The 12143-nt window shown below is 38.2% G+C and overlaps 1 protein-coding gene and 1 pseudogene across 5 annotated transcripts in view; both read left to right on the top strand.

Moving 5' to 3' along the window:
- The window catches only part of LOC116433095 (UPF0489 protein C5orf22 homolog), a 476138-nt gene that overhangs the window by 42091 nt on the left and 421904 nt on the right, over window positions 1-12143 (top strand). The gene's annotated exons all lie outside the window — the stretch shown is intronic.
- Window positions 7241-7464, top strand: LOC116433152 (U2 spliceosomal RNA; annotated as a pseudogene).

The raw sequence follows: 12143 nt of genomic DNA, 5'->3' as shown, positions 1-12143 counted from the left end.
GCCGTGGCGCAGTGGTTCGGCCCTCGGAACTTCGGTCGGCGGACGAGTGCTATTAGAGACCCCAGTGCATCCTTTTACTGCGCAGTAAATGCAGGTATAAGGCGCGACTTTTAAATTCACTTAAACCGCGCCGCGGCGCGGAATTAAAACGCGAACTTTATTGCACCCGACCGGTTTTCTGTCTCGCTTTGCATCCCGAGATGCTGCCCCCGGGCCAAAGCGGCGCGCGGAGTCGTTCGCATCGTATCAACCTGGAAAAAGAGGAGTACAGCTTCTGGACGGGAATTATTTGCGCCAGAGACACCGACGAATCGTACGATCGTGAAGTACACGGCTGCGGTGCACAGTGATCAACCTCGAACGATTGTGACCGTTTCGTTTTGGTCTCGCGGGAAGAATGTTGTTTTTGCTTATTTCACGCGGATATATACGCTAATTTTGTTTATTAATCGTTTTATGTAGAGCGGTACATTTCAAAACAATCTAATATGCGTAATGCAACAAGATTATCAACGTGTAAAAGATATCACTGACAATTTTAAAAGAAAAACTATCTTATACACAATCCCAAACGATCTTATATCCATATTCTTAAACCCGAAAACCTTCCACGTCTTCTTCAAACGCAAAGTACCTAATTCGAAACGTTAAAACTTTGCCGTTATCAATTAGATGAAAACTAATAAAACGTTTCTATCCAACACGTCCCCTCCGTGAAATCGCACTTGCTTCCATTATCACGTTCATCATCCAGATCGCGTTGCGACCGCTAGGCGCATTTCACTTTTAGATTGAAGGACTCGCGCGCGCAATATACCAGAGTGCCTTTAACGTCCTCCCACGGGCGAAGCGAAAGTCCTCCTTCCACCGTTGGCGCGTTTAACAACTTTAATTAGGAAGGGCGTCCTGCAAACAGATAATACGGTCTCGCGTTACCAATCATTAATCAAGGCTGAACGTTCAATAACGGCGCATAATAAAGCGCTATTCAGCGTGCGCCGGTGCGCGCCGCTCAGGCCGGCGAGGAACGGGGAAGAAATGGTAACAGCTTACTTTAAATATACTTATAGCGCGGGGCCTATTGATCGTAAATTTTCAGATTCCTTATTCTTCCGGTTTCACAAGACAGCCGAGTGTAAGATGAATTTATGAATACGCGTGGGCAATACGTTACGGGCACGTCTAATAAATATCAAGCCTCTTCATTTACCTGTCCGAGCGGGTACGGCCGTGCCCCGGCCAACCGGCCGTCCAGCCATCGGTCTAGAACAATGGCGTGAACGCGGGCGCGTTACGCAGAGCCAGCAACGAATTTCGCAATTCGCATGAAGCAGTATGCTCGTAGCCCGCAGATTTGTGGGTGGAGCCACTGCGCACCGGGCCGAGATGTTGTTGCACGCTTCACGAGAAAATGGCAGATCCGTATCGCGGCGGAACGGCAAGAAACCGCGGGTAGTTTCGTGGGTTACTTACGAGACACGCTCGTTCAGCGCGGGACGCGCGCCTCAGCTCGGTGCCTCGTACCGAATAACACGCCGCTCCTGACTTCTTCGCCCACGAGACTTATTTTTCAGTGTTAACATCAATCTGCCATTCGCCCGGCAATGCCGGCTACGTGGGCGACGCCGTTCTGTCGGCCATAGGCGCCGGAATGTCGGTGATTTCCTCTTGATTTTCGCGTTATCCCGCTCGAATGTCTTCGGATCAACTCTTTATCCGCGAATATTACGTGGAAGTCGTCTGAGAATCGGTTTCCCCCGACTATTTTAACCATCGCGCGCCGGCGTCCGTTCCGTTCCGCGAGCGAGATAAATTGGACTGATGTTGAAATTGAATTTAGAGAACGCGTTTACCCGTGACTATGTAAATACTCGTGGCTCAGCCTCGGTGTTATATGAATTGCGGGAAGAGGGAAATGAATGTTCGAATGGTTGAATGGTTAGATGTAATGATGATTATTTGTTGGATAGCGTTTGGAAACTTTTATTTGTTAACGCTAACCGCAACAGGGAACCGGTCATATGAACCGGTCAAATGAACCGATCAAATGAACCGGTCAAATGAACCGGTCAAATGAACCGGATTGAAAATTCTGCGGTTTCTCTCGTTCATTTAACTTTATATTGATTCCTGTATTGCCCAATGAAATCAGTTTTCGATTTTTTGCCTCTCCTTTCGTTTCTGTTTTCAGTGAAAAAAGAATGTATCATTTAAATTCGGTTGTTTTTATTATGCAGCCAGTTATTTGACTGGTCACGGTAGGAAAAATGCCGGTACGGTTAGTGTTAAGGTGTAAGAAACTGTGAGTTGTTTTTTTATTGGTATGCGAGCTGTAATTTTGTATGCAAAGTATTTCATGGGTCGGATAAGTTTTATTGCGTCCGTTGGTCGGTTGTTATCATTTTAACATATTACGTGAGCCGCGTGAAGGAATAATTACGTCTTAAGTGTCTTCACTGATTTTTGTTGAAGGGGTGAATAAGTAAAAGAAAAAGTTTCAAAATCATCGACACTTTTCCTGAATGCCGTAATGCCTAACAGAATAAGAAGATAAATTCATTAAGCCCAACGACGCAACGGATCATTCCGGTTATGTACTCCCGAGATAATTTAAATTACGAAGGAAGCCATAACAAATATTTAAACTGTCGGTCGTTGGCTTGTATGCATAATTAAACTCTTCTGATGAATATTCCGTGATATTTAAAGTTTTCCTTGGTAAAGAATACTTTTTCGTTTAGTCGTAGGTAAACACCTAATGGAATAGATTTCAAGTTACAAATATACTGAGTGATGGGGAGAATAATTTAACGGGTGAGAGGTAGATAATCGCTAAATGGAAAAACAGAATATATAAACTACCTTACCTTTAATACTAGATTTACGGAATCCGTCAATTTGACGGATACTCCATTTTTTAAACATTATTTAGTAACAGTTCAAGTCGTTTTTGATACGTTCAATTATGCGAATGCACATTGCAATACTTTAATTTTGAAGCTACAATTTTCACGATCTATATAAATGAACACGTAGTTTTCTAGATTGAATAGAATAAAGTGTAGAATAAACATTCTTAAATCTAGTGTTAAATGTAGTAAGGAACAGTCGATGAGAAACAAAGTGATTTAATCGAAAATGTCAATACCTCACAAAAGCAACTGTAGAATTTTTCTAATTCTTGTCAAGTCTCCACTTTCTTATTTTCTAAATGTGCACCCGCACAACTGAAAATGTCAATTGTATATCAGAAGCTTTTGCTAGCTACTTCAACCTTACACAATCTTATATTTTTGAACGCATTTTCAAATTGCTTTTCGTGTGAGAACAAAACAATTAACTTTATTGCTATACTATTTAGTTTAATATATCTTCTTTGCTTCATCTTTCAAATTAATCAAAATTGTGCAAAAGAAAATTCTAGACAAATTTCCATTCTTTTTTAACAATTTTCCACGTCTTAGGCACAGTACACGAACGTGTCTATCAAGTTGTCAAAGTTTAATCTTTTAGGGAACGGTCGTGAGGGTCGTATAACTTCTGATCGCATCCCCAACAGCGTGAAATCAAAACGAATTTTGAATTTTTCACAGTCATAATACCATGCCAATCTCTTCGCTGACGAGGTCGTTGGCACAACTATCAAGACGTTTCCTCATAACTCAGGTCGTGTTACGAGGATGACTTATTCACGGAAGGCCACTAGGCGATTACACGGTCCATGCCGCTCACCCTTCGAGATTTCTGCGAGCGCAATGCAAGATATCTCGTTATTTGCTTTAATCGTCGACTATTTCACAGTGATTGCTCCGATCATCAAAATCAATTAACAATTACGATGCTTGCCCACGGAGCGGAGCGTCATGATCATATCGGATTTAAGTCTGGCTTCATTTGTCGGTTGACGGAGATCCTCAATTACGATCGACTATTTCGCCATCTGTTCGGCTATGTCCTGCATGTACTTACAGCAGGGCGTCGATGGTGCTGTTGGAACAATTCGAAAGCGAACAATTTTCCATATAAAAATAGATTGCAAATATATTACATCGGCGCATGTGAAATGTTGATTCCAGTGACTGACGTTTATGATTATCCTTTTATGAATGGAGATTTTATGCGTGCGTGATATATGGAAACGGTCGGAACGTGACAATGTAAAAATACTTGTTTATGAATATTATGATTAAGCATTGAACAACAGTATTGAAATATGAAAACGCGAGTTTGCATAGATATTCGCCTCTTAGACATTTACGTGTTACGAACTCTGTAGTACGCTTTTTGTGAAATGATGGAACTATTCAGTATGAAATTGTTACGTGTACAACCGTTCAGAAATTTTTCAAGAGTAATTCAACGTTAATAAACTTTGGCTTCGATTTTCTTGGGGATTTTTCATAGCAAGCTATAACACTTGCGTTGCGTTGGAAATAAAAAATAACCTTGATATGACAAATCTATTAAGTTTTAGGTTAATTAGGAGTTACGATTTTTGTTAACAATTATATAAATTCCCTGATACTGCTGTTCCAGTAACAAAATCAACGCATAGCAACTAACTTTAACGTTTATTATAACTGGAAATAGTGGTTATACCTATAATAAACGGACGCATTAAGTAACCATTCAAAAGAATGTACATTTTACAAACATTCGAATTCATATGGTAGCAAATGAAATTGCACAACTATAATTATACAACCTCGTAACGGTACTCTTATCAACGACTTCACAGAATCGTTAAAGTAATATAATTTAAAAACACATTACTATTTAAAAGCACATTACATCAGGTGACGAATTCTTTGCACAATATTTGATGGTTTCCATTTTACACGAAATTTATGAACCATCAAATGTTGCATGCAAAGCGGTATTACCTACTATAAAATGTTGGCAAATAGGACGTAGTGAGAATATCTGAATTTTTCCATTTTACTTCTCTTCTACGTCTTAAAATCTTTGAATCCGGATCTATTCGTCGGTAGACGGAGATCTTCATTGACGATAGACGATTCTATGACGTTCGCGTGGTAAGGAAGGGTGGTACGATAACGTAACGACAGCGGAAACAACAGGAAGTCGTGCAAAACAAGTATCCGAAATGGCGGTCATAAGCTGCTAAATTCTCAGCGTGTAGGCAGATAAACGTTATGCTCATTTTACTATGGAGATAACTCGGTTCACGAGTAGTGGGCTTAATGCTAGGAGCTTTAGTACGCTAGTTACGATTTTTCCAACGTGTGCTGAAGATAGTGGTATTCTATTAATCAAAATGGCCGACCATGTACGGATGGTAATGGTACTGCGTCCGTTTTCGAAACTTGAGAAACGAGTAATTCAGGGGAGAAAAAATTACGCTGGCCTATTACCTACGAATGAGGATTCGTATGTCGCTGTGGAAGTTTCCGACACATTTTGTATAATGATATTATAGAATAATACCAAGAATAGTTTTGTAAATTTTTCTTGAATTCGAGGAGAAAACAGGAATATCATATATCAAAAGGTTCATAAACGCTTTATTAAAAGATAATAACGGAAAAATGAAGTGTTAAGTAAATGTTGCAGTAGGATATTTACAGTTGGGAGACAAGCAGATGTCTAGCGGTCTTTCTAATTTACAGTTTTATAGTTTCGATTAGTTACATACTAACCGTATCGACGAATAGTAAATTGGTAATCGAAACTATGAGAAATTAGGAAAACTAACAAAAAATTAGATGAAAACAAATGAAAACTGATAGTATCAGTCGAATTCCTCAACCTTGCCTTCAAGTGATCTAGCAGAACACATCTTCGTTCTCCTGAGTGTCGATTATTTTAACACATTTCAGCAAAGTGTATTCACATTCTAACTTACCTTAACATTCAAATCTACCCGTTTGTAGCCTAAAATTATTCAGAATTTTTCTTTTCATCATCGCGCTTTTTATCATTCGAAATTCAACGCGCGCTGCGTTAAACGGTATAGACCCGTTTCGGTGTAATTACCTGCGTGTCCGCGCTGTGATACAGCCTTAGTTCATTAAACGTTCATTAAATGCCGCCGCGAGGTACGCTCACGTTAAATTTAGTAGTTAATTTGAAGTCGGTCGTGTGGTTGAAAGTCATGGCGTGGGGTCTCATTATGCAAAAAAAGTGAAGGCGATCGGGATTTCACTGCTAGACCGACGAATTCCCCCTGGAAGCTCGCCTCCAATTGTTCCAACGGCCCTGTAATCATCTCGATACGTAATTAATAACCGATATGCACTAGCAGAAAATCATTCCGCCCCTCGACCGGGCAATGATCGATAAACCACCCACGCAATGAAAGAACACCGGTGCCTCTCCATGCGATCGCTGACGCGCGCTTTCCATGCGAAAGTTTTTCATTGTGCTGCGCGCGGCCGGCTATCCGCGGCTGCATCATCGGAGAATGGTTACTAGCGGCCGCTCGTCACGTTTTATTGCTGCCTACCGGTAGCCAATGTAAAACATTGATTTGTAAACCTGTCCCGAGATGGACTACTCTATAGGCGAAGCATTAACGCTAGAATAACCGAGCGTTTATCATGATTAATATGTGTAAAAATTAGAACAATAGGTTCCTTTTCAGTTTCTTTATGTATTGATTATAGTATTCAAGTGAAACTACTTATTTTCCAAGCCATTTTGTATATTTAACGCCTTTATCCTGTTGCGCTGGATATGAATTCAGAGATTTGGCAGTCTTGCGTTAGGAATTTTTTTTACCTGTTGCACGCGGATATACGCTAAGTTTGTTTATTAATCATTTTGTATAGAGTGATACATTTCGAAACAGTCTAGTGTATATAATGCAACAAGACTATCGATGTGTATAAAATGTCATTGACAATTTTGGAAGAAAAACAATCTCTTTCTATCGCAAGAGGTTAAGAGTTATCGGTAGTTGCAACATACGGAAACCAAACCCCGCCATTTTGACGGGCGCGGTTGCTCAAGTGTCAACGTGGCGAGAGTCTCGTGAACTGTATTCGAAATATATTTCCGATTTTTTTTGTTAGAGATCATCAAAGGAAGAAAGTAGATGATGGATGTTTACATTTACTCTGTTTGGCGTCTATTTTGAGAAGTTTCCGAGCGTAGTGTCGCAATGTATCAATATTTCAATGATCGTTTCGACCACTAGATGGCGAATTCGAAAATGATATTCTCGCTATAGATTTTTGTAGACTGAAACGCTATAAAGAGTATAGAATAATGCTACAGTATCGCTTTCCAGCCTTATGGCTAAGAACAAAGTTATAGTGGCCGTTCTTGTCAGCTTAATATCTACTTTTATCACATTCATCATGTATATGTTATTAGTAAATTCTTATTATCTGTTCTTATCTTATTAATTGTTTTTTGGAACTTGACTGATTGTAGGAGCTTACTCCGTGTCAGCTTGAGTCAGTTGGCATTGCACTATTGCCAGAAACGACTCGATTATTTAATTCAATCATAATAGTATAACGTTTCATTGAACAGCATTTGAAAATGAGCGAACACTAATTTTAATTTCGAAACATTAAATCATTTAGAAATAGATTGAAAAATATTATTAGGTCCACTAAACTGTTCTGTTCAATAATGTCATTTCAAGTTTTCAGAGATGAATCATTCTGCAGAAATGGAATCCACGAATTACCATCACGTTGGAAAGAGGTTATTAGTATCGATGGAAATGATATTGTTCTGTAGATATTGGCAAATGTGTTGAAAACGTATTATTTTCTTTTTCATTCTAAAACGGGAAGAATTTTTCGAATTCTTTGCACTTGTGCGAAATTCCATGTAGAATGAAGTTGTTTGTTTACAGCATGCTTAATTAAAATGCTTGTAACTCTAATAGAGCATTCATGTTCGTGTTCCATATTTTAAATGTAAAGGTTACGTTACCAGAGTTCGTTCGACTTAAAATGTTTATTCCGTTCGGTTTTATTTTCCATCGAAATTCATATTTCAATGTAGATTTAATTCAAACGCGGAGTTCCTGTTCGATTAGTTTAACTACGGCGATAAAATATCCTTTTTAGTCGTTTCTGTCGTAAAGGGAACTCGAAAGTATGGTCTTAAAGTTTATGGACTGTATAAATTCGAAGTTTTATCTAATTTCTCGAATAACTATTCCACTACACCACTTGCGACATACAATCAATTATTTATTATATTAATCGATGAAAGTTATTTTGAAATTATATATAATTCCAATGTCCATTGTCTTTTGGAGATTTTTAAAACGTTTTGTGTCGATCCGATAGATCAATATTCACACACGCGAATGAAAGTTAATTTTTGAATATGGAATTATTACGTTGCATTGTTTTTAATGTAGCAACTACAGAATTTTTAAGATAGATGTTTAAAACATTGTTTGTTTCTTAAACTGATCGGGAGGATTGCAAATCGTTAAAGAAATGAAGTTTTCTGTTCCAGTGTGAAATATAATTTCATAAGTGTAAACGATTAGAATGACAAGAACGTATTTTTTAACAACGCTTGTAATGCAAAAATTGATTTCGGATTATATTTTATTAGAACATGAAATTGTCTTTGATAACATCAAAGATTGCTACATAGATTTCTATTTTCTTGTTATCAGTCTATTTTGAGGATATATCACCTATTCCATTATTACTCTATTGTTCTTCTTTTCTAGCTTTACATCGTGAATGTAAAGAACAATGGATAGATTCAAATTTGTACAATGGGAATATATAGAAATACCTGCATGAATATATTTTATGCTTATAGACTTATGGGAGAACTATTTATTGCAAATGAAACTATGATTCTATTAAATTTCGTTGTCGAATAGTCGAATTTTCTTTCGAAAATTAATTACGAAAATATTAAAATTTTTCCTGCTTTGTATTATAAATATATTTCTGATATTGATAAATTATTGTGAAATGTGCGATCTTTCGATGATAGATATATTATTCCTTCTTGAACTTGTATAACTAACACACGATACTGTACATTTTGAAAGTTCTTACATCCCGATTTCATCATTTCGTTCGGATTATTAAAAATAACAATTAAAAACCGCAAAAAGAAACATGATCGTACAATAACAAATAATTGTGAAATATTTTAATCAACATAGGTAATAGCAGGTTTATGATTTTCTCTCCATCGTAATCTCACGATCATGCGAAACGTCAGTCCTCGGTGATCCTTTCATAAAAATAAAACCGATACGAATTTCTCGATGTCGAAACAGTCTCCTATGAATTCTACTTGTGTGGCAAGACGAGGTCATGCGCACACAGAGTACGAATTAGCTATTTGCTACGGTATCGTGTTCCTTGGGCACTTTAACCTCCTCATTCTTCTACCTGGCAGGCATACACAAGTTCTTGCCCCAGAAATCATAGTATTTTACTCCTGCCAGGTTTATATTATCGAAATTACTAGTGAATGTTTTACTATGGTTAGACGCTGACAATATTCCACCCAGCAAAATTCGACTCGACAACGACATAGATTAAATTCTCGAGAGTGAAAATTTCTTAATAATACTGCAAACGCTATCCTATAAATTATGGTACAGTAGTATCGATGTTGCAATTCTCGTTACAAATTGCTTTTTGTTCAAAACATATTTTATCTCTTTATTTTCGTAGCAAGAAAGAGAAATAATTTTCGCTTGTTGTTAAAAACCTTACACGTTAAATGCCACGAGAATTTCGATCGTTCTATATCTACATCGTTTTTCATTCATTTCATTCAGCATTAATCTGACAAATTACAATTCCGCTATTCAAAACACAAACAATAAAATACAATCTTAAACGTAACAAACAGAAATCTGACAGAAATCCCACAGAAATCCCCATCTCTACAAATCCCTCGTAATTAAATTTCTGTCGCGATTGCCCGCATTGCGGTCCCAAAGTAGCCGCGAAACAGGTGACGCCCGCTCGGAATATTCCTGGAGATGGTGGTCGCACAACACTCCTACGCAATACGAACTTTGTCCTGGGAGTCTTTCTTATTCCCGATGAAGAATAGGCAACGCGAAGAATAAGAAGTGGACGTGGCAGGGTTAAGGAATAAAGGAGGAAGTATAGAGGGTACCGCGAGCAAAAGGAAGTGGCACGGAACAAAGAACAAAAGTGGGCGAATTCCCGTTTGCCCGAGATAAAGAGGATCTGGAAGGTGGATCAAGAATGAGGAGAGGACGAAGCAGGAGCAGAAGCAAATGCAGAAGCGGAAACAGAAGCAGCATCAGTAGGCAGCAGCAGAAGCAAAAGTAGCAGAAGAAGACGGTGAAGCAGAAGAAGATGAAGAAGAAGACGACGAAGAATACGAAGAAGAAGAAGCAGAAGAAGAAGAAGAAGAAGAAGAAGAAAGACAGTGTTCGGCTTGGTCCTGCAGATATTCTCCGACTAATTGAATTTACGAGCTCGCCAGACAACCGACGTGGGTCGTGTCGGTCTTTGGACCAGATTCAGCGTCGGTATACCGCCATTAGTGGCCGCTCCTCCTGATTCCTCCGGTATTCCACGACGATAATCGTAGGTTCCGCGATCATACGGGAGAACCGCCGAAAACTTCGTCGCGTATACGTGACCGTGATATTTGATACGAGGCCAGGTGTTCGGCTTTGGTGCCATTATGCTCCCGTTGTATTTTTCTGCTCCCGTTGGCGACCTAGTCGCCATACTGATCCACCATTTGCGGCTCGAACGATGCGAATCGTAAAGTACGCATGTGCGAGCGATTTCGCTAGAATGGCTCCGAGCTACCACCGAAGAATACTCGCCTGATGAGGTTTTGCAGGCTTTTCAAGTGATTCCGCTGTTTGTTCGTTGCCAGAACGGCTGTGTCGCGTGGGTCATCGTCGATTCTTCTACAGGGTGTTTCTAAATTACGAATTTTCTGTCTAATTATAAAATTCGCTGAATTTTCAATGAAGGGGACCGGCAAAATGCCGCACTGTTTTGATTCAGTGAAAATGCTCGGTATCATACGATGAAATTTAGATGTTAATTGCATCTTATTTATTATGGCACTCACTATTTCGGATGATTTATCAGACATTCTGTTTATGCGCATTGTTTCATTTGTCTTCGAGTATTTTATACAGTTTTAATTGCTTCTGTGCATTACAACCACTGTATTGAAAATAGCATTACCTTTTTATTGAATTTTTATTAAAATTATTGCGAACATGTTTCAGTAATTATTTGCATTATCGATTTCTCATTGAATCTTATATTTCTTTAAGGATGTAATTAATCACGTCGTTGAGAATTAAAATATTTCGTATGTATCACACGTTTACCGTGAATTGTAATCGATTCGAAGAGAACGAATTCGATTTCTTTTTTCAGATATTTTATGTGTCGTACGACGATATTCCGTGTTCTTCGAATTTTTTCTCAAGTCCGATTCTTTTTGCGATACGTAACGCGGTCTACCTCCGGTTGCTGAGCAGATCGGTTCAATGGAATGGAACCGGTCCTCGTTTGTTCGTGAACTCGTACCAACAACCGGTATAACTAACCTCCCTTAACAGCTGACATGTGAGTGCTCAAAACTGAAGAGAAAAAATGCTATAGGCCACTAACACTTGCCTTCGCAACCTTAACGTTCCAAATCGATTTTTACAAAGATATGTGTTTCTTTACTTGTATGACAATTATATTTAGAAGATAATTAACGAATTGTTTGAAGTAATAAATACTACCAATATTATTAAAGATTTATTAGTTTCTATATTTTAATTTTTTTGCTTTAGTACTCTTACCAATGGATATAGATTTTTGCTTCATCATTAGCTTCAAACTTTGCTTTAAAAAATTGCTGTTAAGAATGAAATACTTCTTTTCTTTTAAAGTTTAGTCTTTAAATGGCATAGTAACCTTAGAACTGTCTGAAAAGAAAACTAGAAAGACACTGATAAAGTCTAAAAGGTAGTCTAACACATTTTGCACAATGTTTGCTATATTTACAGATATTTACAGTACACTGTGCTGTACAGTTCTCAAAAAACTATTCGTTCATTTACATTTTACAAATCAAAGGTTCAAAAGTGAACAATTAAAGTATACACATATTCGCCTAACAGCGTTAATTAAAATCCACTAAAAAGTTTACCAATGTTCATAAAATTCTATATA

This window comes from Nomia melanderi, chromosome 7, assembly GCF_051020985.1.
Source record: "Nomia melanderi isolate GNS246 chromosome 7, iyNomMela1, whole genome shotgun sequence".
In the NCBI taxonomy this organism is placed as follows: domain Eukaryota; kingdom Metazoa; phylum Arthropoda; class Insecta; order Hymenoptera; family Halictidae; genus Nomia; species Nomia melanderi.
This window is presented reverse-complemented; position numbering and strand designations above follow the sequence as displayed.